This window comes from Meriones unguiculatus, assembly GCF_030254825.1.
Source record: "Meriones unguiculatus strain TT.TT164.6M chromosome Y unlocalized genomic scaffold, Bangor_MerUng_6.1 ChrY_unordered_Scaffold_23, whole genome shotgun sequence".
NCBI lineage: Eukaryota > Metazoa > Chordata > Mammalia > Rodentia > Muridae > Meriones > Meriones unguiculatus.
The window spans coordinates 28,698,669-28,711,465 of NW_026843709.1; the positions used below are offsets into that span (position 1 = coordinate 28,698,669).

Below are 12,797 nucleotides of genomic sequence, written 5' to 3' on the forward strand. Positions count from 1 at the left end.
GGGCTGGCCTCATATCCCAACCCTTGTAAGGAGTGGGATGATTGTGTAACAGGCCACGCCTTAGGCCACCAGGTGGAAGAGATAATGCTTTTATCAGCCCCTGTGTCCAAAATACCAGTAAAACTTTTCCCTTCTATATGTAATTGTAGAGTAGGTCTAGTTTTAAGATCAACTACCAAATGAGCAAAATCTGTTCCTGTGGAACCAAGCCCTCTTGCACCCCTTGATGTTTCGGTAAATGGAAAGCAATCATGAAGGCTTGGGAGGAGGACCAATTGAGCAATCCTATCTCCAGGAGAAATAGAAAATATGCCTTGGGGACAGAAACAAAGCACCTGGAGCTGTCCTGTAAAATCTTGATCTAATACTCCAGGATGGACCATAAGTCCTTTTAGAGTGAGAGAGGAGTGACCCAAACTAAGACCTACACTTCCTTTAGGCAGGGGGCCTTCAAACTTCACCGGGACAGGTTGCACCCCCATGTGTGGCATTAATAAGAATTGGGAGGTGGAACGGAGGTCCAACCCTGCTGATCCTCTTGTTGCTCTACAGCTGGATAAACCCTCCCGTTATCTGCCTGTGTCCCATATCTTTTGGGGCCCTGAGATCTGGGGCCCTGAGTCCATTTTTTGGAACATTTTTATCTCTCTCCTCAGAGGGGGTGTCGTGCTGTATAAGTTCTCCCTGAATATCTCTGACTGAGCAGCATTCATTAGTCCAGTGATTGCCTTTTCTACACTTAGGGCAAAGTCCAGGAACTTTCTTTTGTGCAGACATATGACAGTCTCTTTTTAAATGACCCATTTTTCCACAATTAAAACAAACTTTATTGTTTCCAGAACTTGGGTGGTTATTGTTTTGTAATATGGCTGCTGCCAGGCCGACGTTGGTAAGCGGGCCTCTGAGTCCTCGGCAAACTTTTATCTAATCTGTCAGTCCTTTGCTCTTTCTGGGGGTAATGACTGCCTTGCATTCTGGTGAAGCATTCTCATACACCAGTTGCTCTATCATTGGTCAGACCCTTTCCGGGTCTCCAAATATTCTGCCTGCTGCGTCTGTCATTCTGGCCATAAATTCTGGGAATGACTCCTGAGGACCCTGGATAATTTTTGTTAAATGGTTCTCGGTCCCACCCTTCTTTGAAAGGGCCTTCCATGCTTTAATTGCAGCAGCAGATATGTGGCTATACGCTCCCCAATCATAATCTGTCTGTTGCTGAACATGTGGACCTTGTCCTGTTAGTAGCTCAAATGTCCAGCGTCATTGGTTTTCTTCTGCATTGGCATTAGCCCTAGCTTGGGATTGACAGGCATAATGCCATAAGGCTTTCCATTCTAAATACACTCCCATATTAGGGAGGGCAGCTTTCACTACAATCTGCCAATCATTTGGGGTCATTGCTGTAGAGCCTAGCCTTTCAAGCTGCATAATTGTAAAATTAGCATCCACCCCGTACTTATTAACTGACTCTGCCAGTTCCTTGACTAGAGGGTAATCTACAGGTACATGGACATGGCCTCCCTCCACATCTTCAAATACTGGAAAAGTCTGAAAAATTTTATATCTATCTTTTGTTGAAAAGAAGGAATCAGGACAGTGCCTCCCGGTGTAGGGTGGAGGAGCACTAGAGACAACGGGAGCGGCCGACTGAGAAAGTGCACCCTTCCTGTTCCTCATACTACTTTGCTTCTGATACAACAGTAATGGCTGCTCATCTGGGTGGTATTGTTCTTCCTCATAGTGAGCTGCTTCTTCCTCTCACCCCTCGGAGGGACTTAACTCCTCCAACTCAGAATTGGCAATTTCTAAAGCCTCTAGTTTTTTTGTTGGATAGAGAGGCTCCTTTTTAGATTTTTTTCTTCTCCTTATCATGTTTCTTTCCCAGGGCATTCTTTCCCTTATCTCTCGCTCCTGCAGCTTTAACATCCGCAGAAGGGCCTTTTTTCTTAGAGACGTCTTTATTTCTATCCATTGGGGCCCCTAATCTTTTGTCACGTTCTGTTTCTGACATGCTGTCTTGTATCTCCTCTAACACTCCCTTAGTGCCTACTCTTAGATTTCCGTTAATCTCTTTCCTTTCGAGGTCACCCTTAAGCTTGTACAAAACCAAAAGAAAGAGGACGAGGGCAACGGTCACAACAGAGAAAGCAATAAAGGCTTCTGCTAGCTGAAGTGAAAGATGAGATAAATCAAGACCAAACATGCCTCTCAGAACTTATCTCGCTGTGCAGTTCTGAATCCTCCCTGCGAATGAGGGGTCTCCTTGGCACCGATGATGGCAGGTTCCCGGGTTCTGGCACCAAATGTTGTGAGCCTTGTGGTCGTCTCGCCAACAAGAACACACGCGAACAACAGGATCCTTCTGCAGCAAGCTTTATTGCATTCAAACAATGAAAGGAAGAAGACCCCGAGTCCCCGAAGTGGCGCTGTTTATATAAGCCCTGCTCGCACCAAAGTGGTGTGAGATGACGTATCATCCCCTGATTGGCTGCTCACCCATCACCCCATATGACGCCCAGGGCTGGGCTCGTGATGACGGTTGCCCAATGGTCATAGCGGTCATAATGGTCATGCGCTCTAGGACTTGTTTACCAGTTTAGAAGGGCGGAAGCCAGTGCCATGGCAACCAAACCCCGTATCTCCACAGTTAGGTGCACAGATATATCCTCAGTCAGTGAATTACTTACTGGGAAAATGCTCCTTGACAAAGGCAACACTGAATAAAAAGCACTTAATTTGGGGTTTTCTTATATTTTTTCAGAGACTATCCATGATGTCATGTCAGCAAGCAGTCATCTTATTGTAGTCCTCCAACAGATCTGAGAGTTTTTCATACTGAACTACTTTTTCAGCATCTAAGGAGATTATCATGTGTTATTTTTTCTTTCCGTTTGTTAATATTGTGTATCACATTGATGGCTTCTTCTTGGAGGTGGTGTCAGGGTGTGTCAAGGATGAACTCAGTTTTCTTTAAGAGACATGGCACTGAGACTCTGATCATGTTTCAATAAGTGTATGAACAACACATTCTTCAACTGATGCATTTTAACAAAATAAAAATTCACTGTGACACATGGGTAGGAATTTGAACCTGGGAGCAATAGAAAAGGAGTGTAATATATATTATGAAATTCCCACATAATCAATAAAAATAATATGTTGACAACTACTGCAATGACTTTTAACATGGAGAAAAGATTCCGCTAATGGAGGGCAGAGTTTGATTTTGTATGGCATGCTTTCCAGGAACTCATTATGTAGCAGAGAATCCTAGCCATGAACTATTTACCCAACTACTTCTGACCCCATTAGCTCAGGTTGCACCTCAAACAAGTAGTCCTGGCACTAAAAAGAAGTTTAGAACATTTGTCTGGAGGACATATTCAGGAACACACAGCTGCTCTTTTGTTGTATGCATATAACAGAAACCCATTTCTCTGTCCTGAATTCCAAGTTTTGTGTAAACCCCAAGAACAGGATGGTTCCTCCCTAACCCAAGAGTAGGACACAGCTCCTGACCCAGCCTGCTCAGCCAAGGCAAACCTGCTAATAGTGGGTTTCCAACACTAGTGTAGAAGAGCACCTGCTGTCAAAGAGTTTATTACCTCTCAGTTGTTTCAAATACACCCATCTTTCTTTGTTTCACCCCAAACTGTCCCAGGAATTATATAGTTTCCTTCACTTTTCCAGCTCTTAAAGACTCAGTAATCCAGGGAACTCTAGACCCTCCCAGTGTATTTTATCAATAAGGATGTGAGGGTACATTTATTGAGTACAGGAGTAACTGCACAGTTCAAAGTCACAACCTAGGAAATTTCAGATCCAAGATGACAGTAGATCTCCTTGTCATTGGGTACATTCACCTTAATCCCACATCATTTTGAAGCTTCCCTACTTAGGATGCTGTCCAATTAAATAAACATTAATGTTTCATTTCTTACCTGACATTTTCAGGATTAAAGTTGTGGGATCTGGATAAAGGAATAAGATAAAGCTTGTTGGGTTTCACAAAAAAAGTCACTTGTGCACAGGATCAATGGTACTTGACACTGAGGAAAGTTTGTTTACTCATCTCCATGAAAATCTCAATAATCTTTCAGGTGCTGATTGGCTGAGAGGCAGAATGATGTCATTAAACATGTGAAAGCCAGTAAGAGTTTCAGAAGCCACTTAGTAAAAGTGCCAAGTGGACAGCCTGTTTAAGTGAAAGGCTGAGCAGCCCTACATGCATCAATCTAGCCACCCGAAAGCACACAACACACAGGTACCAGTTCCTGTGTCCAAGACTATTAGTTCAGGAAAAGTATTACATATTTCTTTCAGTGGTCATTAATAAAATCATGGGTCCTTGATATATGAGATTTCCATTATCACAAATTCCATTATTATTTGATAAATGCAAAGATATGTCCTCAGTCAGTCAATACTTACTGTTAAAATGCTCCTTGACCAAGAAAACCTTTGAACATAAAGCGCTTAATTGGGGAACTTCCTTATATTTTTACAGAGACCATTCATGATGTCACATCAGCAAGCAGACAACCAGTTGTAGTTCTTGAGCAGAACTGATAACTTTTCATACTGAACCAAAGTGGCAGGCAAAGAGAGATAGACACAGAGAGAAAGAGCATGAGAGACTGATTCAGAAATAGAGAGACCAAGACAAACAGAAACAAAGATATAATGTGACAAAGACTGAGAAACAGAGACTCTGTTATGTCTGATCACATTCATTGGCACACCAACCTCAAAGCTTACCCTCATTTAATATAACTACAAAAGAAATTATAATGTTTTAATATTTTTATTTTAATTTTTATTAATTAAACTTTATTTACTTTGTATCCCCTTTTAACCCCTTCTCCTTGCAGTCTCACCTCTTTCCCCTTGTCCACACATGCCCCTCCACAAGTTCACTGATAGTTTTGCTCTTCCTCTCATTCCTTCTGATCCTAGATATTCAGATCACATCAGGAGTGGATGCCTTATCTTCCTCTGTGGCCTGGTTATTGCTGCTCTCCCATCAGGCGAGGTGATCAAAGAACAGGCCAATTAGTTCATGTCAGAGGCAGTCCCTGTTCCCATTAGTATGGAAACCTATTGGACACTGAACTTCCATGGGGTATATCTGTACAGGAGTTCTAGGGTATCTCCATCCATGGTACTTGTGTGGAGTATGAATCTCAGGAAATTCCCTTGTGCTCAGAATTTTTATTTCTGTTGCTCTTATTGTGGAGCAAGTGTCCTCTCCAGATCTTACTATTTTCTTCTTTATTCATTAGATTCCATTCACTATGCCGTATAGTTGGCCATAAGCTTCAGCATCTGTTTTGTTAGTCTGCAGGGCAGAGCATTTCAGAGGCCCTCTGTGGCAGGCTCCTAATTTGTTCCCTGTTTTCTCCTTCTTCTGATGTTCATACTCTTTGTCTTTCAGGATGGGTATTGAGCATTTTAGCCAGCGTCCTCCTTCTTGATTAGTTTCTTTTTTTGTACTGCTTTTAGTAGGGTTATCCTATGTTATATGTCTATATGAGTGAGTACATACTATCTATATCTTTCTGCTTCTGGGATAGCTTACTTCTATTTCCCAACATTTATCTGAAAATTTCATGCTTTCCTTGATTTTTTATTGCTGAGTAATATTCCAATGTGTAGATGTACCACAATTTCTGTATCCATTTTTAAGTTTGTCCCATCTCGGTTGTTTCCAGGTTCTGGCTATTACAAATAAAGCTGCTAAAAACATGGTTGGATAAATGTCCTTATTGTGTACTTGAGCCTATTTTGGATATATGCCTAGGAGTAGTAAAGCTGGATCTCTAGGAAGCCTTATTCCTAGGTGTCTGAGAAAGCATCACATTGATTTCCAGAGTGGTTTTATAAGTTTAAATTCCCACCAGCAGTGAAGGAGGGTTCCTCTTTCTCCACAACCTCTTCAGCATGTGTTGTCACTTGAGTTTTTCATCTTGGCCATTCTGATGGGTGTAAAGTAAAATCTCAGGATAGTTTTGATTTGCATTTTCCTGATGGCTAACAATGTTGAGCATTTCCTTAAGTCTTTCTCTGCCATTAGATATTTGTCTATTCTCTGTTTAGCTCTGTTCCCCATTATTTAATTGGATTACTTGATTTGTGCTTTTCAACTTCTTTAGTTCTTTTTATATACTGTATATTATCCCTCTGCCACATAGAGGTTTGGTGAAGATTCTTTCCCTATCTGTATGCATTCCTTGTTTTGATGAGTGTCCTTTGCTTTACAGAAGCTTTTCAGTTTCATGAGGTCCCATTTCCTGTGCGGTTGGTGTTCTGTTCAGGAAGTTGTCTCCTGTGCCAATGAGTTCAAGGCTCTTTTTCTTGTATCCGATTTAATGTGTCTTTTTTTTTTTTGAGGTTTTTGATCCACTTGGACTTTAGTTTTGTGTAGGGTGATAAGTATGGATCTATTTGCCTTTTTCTACCAGTTAGATCAGCACCATTTGTTGAAGATGCTACTTATTTTCCATTGTATGATTTTAGCATCTTTGTCAAAACTCAGGTGTACATAAATGTGTGGGTTTATTTCTGGGTCTTCCATTTGGTTCCATTGATCCACCATTATGTTTCTATGCCAGGACCATGCAGATTTTATTACTGTTGCACTACAGTAAAGTTTGTGATCAGGGATAGGAATAGCTCTGGAAGATCTTTTATTGTAAGAGGATTGTGTTAGCAATTCTGCGTTTCTTGTTTTTCAACATGAATTTAAGAATTTTTCTTTCAAGTTTGGAAAAGAATTGTGTTGGTAATTTGATGTGAATTGCATTGAGTCTGTAGTTTGCTTTTGCTAAGAGGGGCATTTTTATAATGTTAATACTGCCAGGCCATGAGCATGAAAGATCTTTCCATCTTCTCATATCTTCTTCTAATTCTTTCTTAAGGTACTTCAAATGTTTTTTTTTTTTTTTTTCATGCAAGTCTTTGACTTGCTTGGTTAGCGTCTCACCAAGATACTTTATGTCTCTTACTGAATACCAGAACATATTAAACATATCATCCACTATGACCAAGTAGGCTTCATCCCAGGTATGCAGGGGTGTTTCAATATATGGAAATCAATCAATGTGATCCACCATATTAACAAATTGAAAGAAAAACATCTGCATGATAATCTACTTAGATGCTGAAAAGGTATTTGACACAATCCAACATCCATTCATGTTTATAGTATTGGAAAAATCAGTGATACAATATATATCTAACTATAATAAATATATATGTATATATATAAATATATCTAAGTATATATATCTAAATATAGTAAAGGCAATATACAGAAACTCTTTAGCCAACATCAGAATCAACAGAGAGAAAATTAAATCAATCCCCCTGTAATCAGAGACAAGGCCAAGGCCAGGTTGCCCACTTTCTTTGTATCTCTTCAACGTAGTTCTGGAAATTCTTGCTAGAGCAATAAAACAGCAGAAGAAGATCAAGGGGATAGAAATCAGAAAGAAGTCAAAGTATCACTCTTTGCAGATGAAATGATAGTATACCAAGTGACCTCAAAATTACTACCAGGGAACTACTATAGCTTATAACACCTTCAGCACAGTGCCCAGATACAAAATTAACTCAAAAAATCAGTAGCCCTCTTGTATAGAAAATCAATAGGGCTGAAAAAGACATTAGGGAAACAAAAGGAATTATATTGTCTAACATTCCCTTAACTCTTAACCCTTCCTAGGCATTTCCTCACTGTGGACTCCATATGGAAATATATGGGCTTCAAGGGGACATTACAATTCAAACAAACAGTAAGTGGAACAAGATGGAGGGGCTTCTAGGCTAAAAGAACATAGTTATCCTGAAAGTTTGTCATTCAATACATTGATTAAAGACCCAACAACTTCCAAATTCTAAAGAACAGGCCTGTCAATCTCCTTTGGGAAAAATGTGGACTATTTCCATAATAGAGTATCATTCACCTAAGAAATTGATATCATGATATTTTCAGGCCAATCGATATAACCACGAAAAATCATCCTGGGTGTAGAAAGACAAATATGGTATGTATTCACATTAGGAGCACCATCTATCAAATATTTTATTCTGCTTCAATTCTCTCTACACTCAACAATCTTTCTCTGTTTCATCCAGACCAGGTCCAGTAATTGTCTGGTCTCCTTGTCTTTTCACTGTTCATAAAGACTCAATAACCCAGGGAACCCTAGACCCTGCCAGCCTAATATATTAATAAGAATGTGAAGTTGCATTTAGTGAGGATGTGAGTAACTGCTCAATTCAAAGTCATAACATAGGAAGTTTCAGTCTAAGACCACAGTAGGAGACCATATTGTCATTAGGTACATTCACCTTAATCCCATATCACTTTGAAGTTTCTTACTTAGGAAGCTGTCCAATTAAACATTAAAGTTTCATTTCCTACCTAACATTGTCACAGAGGTAAACAGGAATAAAGGTGCGAGAGCTGGATAAATGGATGAGGTAAAGGCTTGTTGGTTTTCACAAGAAAAATTCATATGTGCTAAGAGATGTAGAACACTTTGGAAAATTTGTTTTCTCGTCAACATAGAAAACTCAAGATTCTCTCAGGTGCTGGTTGGCTGAAGGGAATCATGAAACAGGTGAAAGCCAGTAAGAGTTTCATGAGCCAGTTATTAAAGGGGCTAAGTGGACAGCATGCTGGAGTGAAAGGGTGGTCAGTCCTCTGAATCTGGATAGCTAAAGCATACAACCCAGACATGATAGTTCCTGTGTCCAAGACTGTTAGTTCAGGAAAAACCTCACATATTTCTTTCAAGTGGTCATTAATAATATCACCTTTCACATGTGACTTTCTCATAATCACAGATTCCATTACTATTTGTTAAATGCATATATGTGTCATCAATCAGTTACTGGGAAAATGCTGCCTGACCAAGGCAACTGTTTGAACAAAATGCAGTAAATTGTGACCATGCTTACATTTTTAAAGAGACCACCAAGGATGTCATATCAGCAAGTAGTCATTTGGTTGTAGTCCTTCAGCAGAACTGAGAGCTTTTTATACTGAACCATAAGTGGCAGGCAGAGAGAGGGAAACTGAGAAATAGCTAGACAGACATATTCAGAAATAGGGAGACTGAGAAAGACAGAAAAAAAAGATATAAAGTGACAGAGACTGATAGACATTCCATTGTGTTTGGTCACTTTCATTGCCATATCAACCTCAAAACACAACATCCCATATTATAACTCCAATCCAATAGGAATTACATTATCTAACAAGGCAATACCCTCTTACCTTTCTCAGACATTTCCTCATTGTGGACTAATCTTGTAAATAGAAGAGCTTCAAGGAGTCATTGTAATTTAAGTCACCAGGAAGTGGAAGAAGATGGAGGGACTTGTAGTCTAAAAGGACATAGTTATCCTGATAGTTTGTCATTCAATACAATGATTAAAGTTCCAGAAAAATCAAAGTTCTAAAGAAGTAGACTAACAATCTTCTTTGTGAAAAAAATTATTATTTCCATAATGGAATATTATTCAAATAAGAAGAGAATTGGAGTTAGCTCTTCTTTGAAGTTCTGGTCGAATTCTGTGCTGCATACATCTGGCCCAGTGCTTTTTTTGGATGGAAGACTTTTGATGACTGCTTCTATTTCCTTAGGGAATATAGAACTCTTTAATTAATTTAACTGGTTTTGATTTATCTTTGGTAATTGGAATCGATCAAGAAAATTTTGCATTTCTTTTAGATTTCCAAGTTTTGTGGCATATAGACTCTTGAAGTAAGTCCTAATGATTGGTTGGATTTCCCCAGTGTCTGTGGTTATGTCCCCCTTTTCATTTCTGATTTTGTTGATTTGGATAGTTTCTCTCTGCCTTTTAGTTAGTTTGGCTAAGAGTTTGTCTATCTTGTTGATTTTCTCAAAGAACCAGCTCTTGATTTGATTGATTCTTTGAATTGATTTATTTGTTTCTAATTGATTAATTTCATCCCCAATTTTAATTATTACCAGCCATCTCCTTTTCTTTGGTGTGTCTGCTTCTTTTTTTCTAGGGCTTTTAAGGTGAGCCATTAAGTTGCTTGCATGAGATTTCTCAAATTTCTTCTTGAAGGCACTTAGTGCTTTGAATTTTATTCTTAGCACTGCTTTCATTGTGTCCCATAAGTTTGGGTATGTTGTGCATGCATTTTCATTGAATTCTAGGAAGACTTTAATTTCTTTATTTCCTTCCTGACCCAGCTGTCATTTAGTAGCAAGTTGTTCAGTTTCTATGTGTGTGTAGGCTTTTTGCTGTTTCTGTTGTTGTTAATTTCCAGCTTTATTCCATGGTGGTCAGATAAAATACAGTGAGTGTTTCAATCTTCTTGTATCTGTTGAGGCTTCCCATGTTACCAACCCTATTGTCTATTTTGGAGAAGGTTCCATGAGATGCTGAGAAGAAAGTAATTTTTTGTGTGTGTTGTGTTTGGGTGTAAAGTTCTGTAAATATCTGTTAATTCCATTTGATTCAGGACCTCTGTTAGAGACATTGTTTCATTGTTTAATTTCTATTTTGTTGACCTGTCCTTTGTTGAGAGTAGGGTGTTGAAATCTCCCACTATTAATTTGTGGGGGTCTATTTGTGCTTTAATTTTATCACAACAGTTTGCTGGGTCTTGTTTATGCATCCATTGTGTAAGTCTGTGTCTTTTTATTGGAGAATTGAGTCATTTCCTGTTGAGAGAAACTAATGACCAGTGGCTTTTTGAACCTTTGATTTTGATGTTGGCTGTGGTAGTAAGTTTGTATGCTTGGTTGCTTTTTTTTTAAAACTGCAGTGAAGTTATTTCCTGTGTTTTCTTGAAAGTACCTTGTTCTCTTGGGTTGTATTTTTCTTCTAGTGTCTTCTGTAACACTGGATTTGTGTGTGGGTATTCTTGAAATTTGTTTTTGTCATTGAATATCTTGTTTTCTCTGTCTATGAGGACTGAGAGTTTTGCTGGGTACAGTAGCCTAGGATGACATCTGTGTTCTCTTAGGGATGCATGATATCCACATCCATCCAGGTCCTTCTGACTTTCATAGTCTCTGTTGAGAACTCAGGTGTGATTCTGATGTGTTTGCCATTAGATGTTACTTGGTATTTTTCCTTGCAACTTTTAGTATTTTTTCTTTGTTCTATATACATACTGTTTTGATTATTATGTGATGGGAAAATTTTCTTTTCTGGACTAATTTATTGGGTGTTCTGTAGACCTCTTGTATTCTTATAGTCCTCCCCTCTATGTTAGGAAAAATTTTTTCAATGATTTTGTTGAAAATATTTTCTGGGCCTTGGAGGAGGAAATCATCTTTTTCCTCTATTCCTATTATTTGTAGGGTTTGTCTTTTCATGTTGTCTTGAATTACTTCGATGGACCGTGTCAGGAATTTTTTAGATTTAACATTTTCTTTGACAGATACATGATTTCTTCCATTTTGTCTTCCACAGGTGAGATTCCTTCTTCCATCTCTTATAGTCTATTGTTTATGCTTATATCTGTAGTTCCTATTTTCTTCCCCAAGTTCTTTCCTTCCACAATTTCCTCTATTTTTGTTCACCTTAGTTTCTCCAAAAAATAATATTGAATGCTACATGAATTTGTGTGTCACCCTTGCATAGGGATCATGCTAATATTCTCTGTATTGTTTCTTTTTAAGTATACATGCTGCTGAAGTGAACACCACCCATTTCTTAAAGTAAACATTAATAAAGTCACATGTCCTTGACTTGTGAGTTGCACATTTTCACAGATTCCATTACTGTTTGTTAAATGCATGGATATGTCCTCACTCACTTAAATATTTTCTGTGAAAATGCTCACTGACCAAGGAAAATCTTTGAAAAAAAAGCATTTAGTTGGGACATGGCTTATATTTTAACTAAGAAAATCCATGATGTCATGTCAGCAAGTACTCATCTTGTTGCAGTCCTTCACCAAAACTGAGAGCTTTTCATACTGAACCACAGGTGGCAAGAAGAGAGAGGTAGACTGAAAGAGACAGAGAGAGAAAGAGCAAGAAAGACACATTCAGAAATAGACAGAGAGCAACAGAAACAAAGACAAAGTGTAGGGGGAAGATGGAGGTGCTGGGACGACTCTCATTCCGACCAGCAAAACAGCAGGATCGGCACAGTGACCAGCAGTCAGAACTCGAGGCCATAAAACACAAGTGATTATGTTTCCCAGGTGAGAGGATATCCCATGATGGGGGATTCAATCAGCTTTAACTCACCCAGCTAAACTGAGGAAGAGATCCTGGTTCCACAAGGTGCTTGGTCACCAGCCCAGAGCCACATGTCAGTGAGTTCTGATAACTGTCCCAGACTGAACTGTGGGTACCACAACATCAGAGACTAGAATTTCCAGTCAAGAGATAACCCCACAGTGCAGGAAAAGATTGGGACCGACCTTAGGTCACCTAGTCATCCAATGGAAAAGACTCAGGTTCTGCAGGCGCCCAGAAGCCAGCCTAGAGCCAGAGCCAGGGCCCAGACGCCAGCACAGAGTCCTGCCTGCACACCTGATTCACTGTCCCAGATAGAACTGTGGGCCCCATGGCACCAGAGACCAAGTTTCTCTGTTGGGTGTAAACCCACAGGGAGGGGAATGGCTGGTCTGATCTCAGAGTATACAGCTGATACCACCACCCCAAAAAGGTCTCAGGAATAGTTACCCAGTTTTGGCAGATGCCTAGGCACCCAATCGCCAAAAAGGCAGAAAGGCAGAGCCACATAAGTCTGTGCCTGCAGGTTCTACTTGCCATCACAGACAGAAAGGCTGT

The 12,797-nt window shown here is 39.5% G+C and overlaps 1 non-coding gene across 1 annotated transcript; it reads right to left on the bottom strand.

The window, feature by feature from the left end:
* Positions 1 to 11,589: 11,589 nt before the first annotated feature.
* Positions 11,590 to 11,696, bottom strand: LOC132651636 (U6 spliceosomal RNA). Its single transcript, XR_009589221.1, has one exon. It is a non-coding gene; the product is annotated as a U6 spliceosomal RNA (small nuclear RNA).
* Positions 11,697 to 12,797: the final 1,101 nt, after the last annotated feature.